Raw genomic sequence first — 5653 nt, forward strand, 5'->3', positions numbered from 1 at the left:
ATAGGAACGAGAATATAATAAAACATAATATACGAACTATGTATATTCTACTTGCAGGCTTCTGTCTAGCCAAGTGTTTTCAAACATTCATGTTAAATCTCCTTCTTGCTGATGGTGGGGATATTTCATTTGGTTTCTTCAAAGTTCTGATGACTGCAACACCATCCCTAAAACAGTTGCTCCCTAGCTGCATCTCAAAATAGCCTGATTAATCAACCTTACTCATGAGTGATGAACTTTGTTCTCACATCCAACTTTTGAGTTCATATCTAATATTGCAAGATCAGTGCAGGTACAGAAACAAACTGGGTTTTCTCTGAGAAAACAGATACACCCAAAGCAATGGCAAGATGCCTTTTTCCAGATGAGCTCTCAACAACTCAAGAATTTGCACACTTTTACAATGTCACTAACGTACTTGAACACTACAATGAAAGGAAATAAATGAGATTCAGGACCTATACAAACACACAAACATGCATATATGTATGTGACAGCTTCTCCACCCAGACCTCTCAAACCCTCCTTTCAGTTAATGGATTATTGGAAGTTATTGCAGCCCTGTAAGTGCAGCCAATTCCTGATGTTTTCCCCCATCTTATACACTGAGAGTCAGAAATAAAGTTGTTTCAAGTAAATTCATCTCTTAGTGACCTCTCTGCAAACTTACAGTCTTTCACAAGTTTCAGGAGCTTTCTCTAAACAAGGAAGACCAGCATCTAGCTTCCTTTCTCAGAAAGGTCAGTAGAAGCAAAGAGCAGTGCCGATTTATCTTCATCACTTGGTGACAGCTTCTGCAAAGGCAGTTGCCATTTTACATTACTTTTTTTCAGAATCAGGGAATGTGGTAACCCACAATTCATCATTTCTATGCCATTTATTTGTTGGGTATCCTGTCCTCCTTGGATACTTGTCACTGTTGACAAGATGTTGCAAACATTTTAAAATTATTTAGGTGGAAAGTATCTTTGCATTGTACTGACAGGTGAATTGGAGGATTGACCTTAGGGGCACTTCCAACTATGCACTAACTCTCTAAGATACATATCTAAATCCATCCAGATACAAATTCATTTGAGGATTTACATCCAAGGTAAAGGATTACTTATGCAGGACTCACTGATATGTTCATTCTTTGGCTAAATTTGTAATTTTTTATTAAAAAAAAACAGACTACAGACAGATGAGGAGATTACAGGATGTTTGATGAGGCAGAGAGAAAGGCCTTGTGAGATCCAGCAGCTCCAACTACTTTCCACTCAGTGATGGAAAATAGTAGCATTATCCACAATTCATGTTTTATCACTGACACCAGACAGAGAGTCAGAATCTGACTCATTTCAGAACACTGGGGATGGGGGAGGGACCAAAAAAGAAAACAATACTCTAAATGCATGCATCCTTCCCTAAAGTCTTCAGGTGCCTCAACCTACAAGAGTGTCCTCAGGACAAAGGGCATCTGTTGTTACAGAAGCACAATCAGACTACAAAGGAGATGAACAAAAGATCTCATTCCCTTGTGCAAAGCTTGAAGTTTGGCTTGCAAATCACAGGTAGTGGCCAAGGAAAGAAATAAAAATATGTATGATATATTCCTAAAAACATCAATAAATGTTTTATTCCAGAAAGGTTGTGATAATCAAAGGATCTTACTTTTGCTAAGTGGGAAGAATGAAATTCAAAACCCTACAGAAACACACAAAGGCTGCATAAAAATACACCCATATGCACATGATCATGCAGCCTGAGAATCAGCACAGAAAGGTATGTAACAAAATCACTACAGTCAGGATTTTAAGCAAGCAGTTTTTGGAAATGTAGCTCTTAACAGTAGGAGAGCACACAACAGAGTTACCAGCTCCTCTTTTCTTCCCTCTGCAGGCCGTAAATTTGCAGAATCATCTCCTGGTCTCTGGGGAAATGCCCTTTGCTAGGCTGCCTTTCCTCATTTTCCTGTTCCCAGGAAAAAAAACCCCAAAACAACACAAAGACCAACCAACAGTAATTCAGAACATCTCCATATTCCAGCAGCAGCCTGGTTAGCACCAAGAGTCACCACCACGGAGTCTCCCAGCCCTGATAGCATTCACCCACTTCCAAGAGCTATTCCTAAGGATTTCCTGAGTTATCATTCCTGGTCTGTGTGAGGGGGACCCCCAAAAATCCTGCCATCCTCTTCTAGTATGGGGATAACCCTACCTTGTACTTGTCTGCTTTTAATTAATTACATGTAAGCACAAGAAAGAATAATTAAGCATAATTGTGGAGAAAGGATGGTAGGGAAGAAAAACTAAAAGCTGTTTTAGAAGGGAAATAAAAGATATCTGGAGTTTTCTCATGTAAGAAAGTAAAGTAAGAATGAGTGTAAATAAACACGCATATATGTACTTTCATATGCAAATGTTTCTAACTCTACAAATGAGTTTTTGCTGCTGGCTGCCGCCTGACAGTCTGAGATAGTGAAAGTGCAAGTCATCGAACAAAAAGCTGTGAGGAGAGCAACAGAGAAAATACATCTGAAGAACAGGAAAGCTGCCTAAAGCCTTGGTTTTTAAGAGACCGAGTTCCCTGGTCAAAACTGCAATAAGCAAGACAAAATAGAACATTCCACAATGGGGGAAAAGTGCAGGAAATGTAAGAATAGAAGACAGCAGGCTAGTATCTGTTTAAGAGATAGCATGTGCAAAGGTGAGTAATGTCTAATTCCTTGGATCTGTTTCAAATGGCAGCGTTCATGAAATCCAGAGGAGTGGAAATGGTGTTTGGCAAAAATAGCCCACTTAAAGGGGAAAGAGTGCAGCGTCTGTTGACGCATGGGGCTGTCAACAAACAAAAACTGTGGTTAGTGGCAATTAGGGTTGTTGTGGGAGATGTTCCGTTCACTCCAAAACCAAAAATAATGGAAAGGACAGAATGGAAAGGCTGATGTTTTCCTTCCACGGAACTATTAATGCTGCCTACAGTACTGCAGCCTACTTCACACGGGGTTCCCCTATATTTCCTGGAAATATCAAAAAGCAATACACACTTGTGCTTCATCTAATGCAGGCTCCAGTCTGGGTTCTTCATGCACTTTTAAGGATTACCATTTTTCCTGTATCAGTTAATTTTTCATCACGTTACCAGAAAATATTCATGTACCTCTGAAAACGTATGCTCTATATTTGGGTGGTTGCCATTTCAATGAGACTTTTCTACAAAATAAGGGGTTTTAGCTTATGTTAAAAATGAACTCTGTAACATAACTTGAAACAAGTTGCAGCAAATGCTGTGCCATCATACCATCTGTGTTCAAGTACAGCTCTAAAGCTCTCCTCCTATTGCTTCCTAAAGTGGAAAATAATGGTAAAAAATAAAAACAGATAAGATGAAGCATTGTGTATTGGAATACATTATGAACCTGAGCCTTACAAAATTTGCTTCAAACCCCCCCCTCTGTACCTGTATACTCCAACAAAGCATTGTTTGGAAACCAAAGAGGAGGGTTATATTCTTCACATTTAAATTAAGCAACAGTGATTTCTCACCTGACACAGCTAGTAAATTCTGGTGAGCTCCACTCTACACAATATTGCCTATTTTGCTTTTTTTCAGCTCTTTTCACAAGCTTTCCAACAATATTCCATAGGAACATGAGTGAAATTCATTAAACCTTGCAGTTAATTGAAGGAACTAGAACTGATGAGAAGTAATTTTTTAAACATCCCACTGTTAAATTAATGTCTAAGATAACAGAGATTGATGGGCAAAACTTACATGGAGTACAATATACATTATGACAAACCCCAACATACATCTTAGGCCACGAGGAAGGGTAGTAAGAAATCCAGAAACAAACTGCAGGGGAAATGACACCTCGGAAGAACTGCTCTTTATACGATACAATGGGAAAAAAAAAAAAAAAAAAAAAAAGCCTAGTTCTTAAAAAGTCAACTTTGTCATGAGGATCTTAAAGATCTTGAAGTAGCACCTTTCTGGTAATCAGTCAAAACACAAGATCATGTATTTAAGATGAAAGTGACCCCGTTCTGATGACTTTATCTCACTCTCAGGTCTACAGTCACTTTGTCACCGCAGGGTGCAAGGAAAACAAGGACCACGCCGGGAAGCTGTTCTGGAACTCCCTGCAAAAGAGAGAGAAAGGCGTGCAGGCAAGAGCAGCAGGCAGCGCACCTGCGGGAGAACCTGCAGAGCTGTTTTCCCTGGCGCCGAACCGACCTGCTCCCGGCCACTCTGGAACACAAATACATCCATTATTTCCTCTTGCTTTCCCAGAAACAAGCACCTCACTCCTCCTACGCCACCCCCTCACTCTGCCCCACCAAGAGCCTTTTACGAGTGCAGACATCGCTGCAGGCCCGTCCTGCGCCGGGGCTCTTCCTGCGGGAGCTGTTCCCAACAATCCGCCGGGCGGGTCCCGGGGGGCCGGGCGGGTGCCGCTCCCGCTCCCGCTCGCACGGCCGGGATACAGCCCGTGACCGCAGCCCGAGGGGAGGTCTGCGGGCACGGCAGCCCCCGGAGGGAATCCCCCTCCCACTCTGGAGATGCTCCTGGCCCATGGCACTGCAAGGTATCACATGAATCTGGAAGAGAACCTTTAGCCTACCTGGCCCTTTTCAAAAAAAATATCGAGGTGCTTTCTCCATCTTATTGTTCTCCATTTTTTTTTCTAATCCTGTGAGACAGTGCTGATCCCAGAACCTAGGAGAAAGCAGGAGAGGTCAAGACACTGCATACTTGAGACAGGGATTCAAGCTGGGGCACGCTGTTCAGAAAGGGGATAAGTGAATGCCGACTTTGAAGACTTTTAGGAAACAGGGTGGGTTTTTTTCAGAAAATGAAAAACCATTTCCAACAACAGCAATGTTTATTAATACTCTTCCTACTCCTGTCAGCACGTTCTCATCGACGTTTGGGCGGTGCTGTGCTGTCCGAAATGCCCGCTTGCCTTTCCAAGGGAGAGGCTTCCAGAGGGAGCGTCCTGCGCCCGCAGAGCCGCTGAGCGCCCATCCGCCAGCCCCGGGAGGGTCTCCCAGGGCCCTGCCGCCAGCCCCGGGCTCCCATGCTCTTCTGGACCTCTCGTTTTTAACCCCGGCATGTGTCGCGCTCCCGGTGCACGGTGAGGCTCCGGGGCGCGGTTCGATGCGGAGCCGTCCCGCAGCCTCGCGTGTGCCGGGACAGTCCCGGTCCCCCCGTGCCCTGGGGGCTCCGCCACCCAGCCACGCACGGGGCTCGGCGGGGGTTAGTGGGGACACTGGGCGCTCTGGGCGGCACAAAGCCTGCAGAGCCCGCCCGGGGGGCGCGGGGGGCGGCGGTGACATCCGCACGAGGAGGCGGCGCTGCCGCCCCCGCTCCGTGCCGCAGGCGCGGGCACGGCTCCGCCGCCCACGGGCGGGTGCGGGGGTCTCCCCGCCGGGCCTGGGCCGGAGCTGCGGGAGGGGCGGGGCGCGGCCCCGAACCCGCGGCCCCGAGCCCGCGGCGCCCCCGGGACGCCCCGCTCGGCTCGAGGGTGGGGGCGGGGGGGGGGGGGGGGAGGGGGGCTGCGGGCGCGCGCCCGCGGGCGGGGCCGCCGCCGGCTCTGGGCGTGACCGCGGGGTGGGGGAGCGAGGGGGGGAGGTTCGCGCGCGCCCTCGCGCGCCGTTGCCATGGCGCC

The 5653-nt window shown here is 46.7% G+C and overlaps 1 long non-coding RNA gene across 1 annotated transcript; it reads right to left on the reverse strand.

The window, feature by feature from the left end:
• Nucleotides 1–1161: 1161 nt before the first annotated feature.
• Nucleotides 1162–5095, reverse strand: LOC134546843 (uncharacterized). The gene is made up of 2 exons (XR_010079277.1): nucleotides 4607–5095; nucleotides 1162–4124 (listed from the first exon to the last, which is right to left on the reverse strand). It is a non-coding gene; the product is annotated as an uncharacterized LOC134546843 (long non-coding RNA).
• Nucleotides 5096–5653: the final 558 nt, after the last annotated feature.

Source organism: Prinia subflava, chromosome 1 (assembly GCF_021018805.1).
Source record: "Prinia subflava isolate CZ2003 ecotype Zambia chromosome 1, Cam_Psub_1.2, whole genome shotgun sequence".
Classification (NCBI taxonomy): domain Eukaryota; kingdom Metazoa; phylum Chordata; class Aves; order Passeriformes; family Cisticolidae; genus Prinia; species Prinia subflava.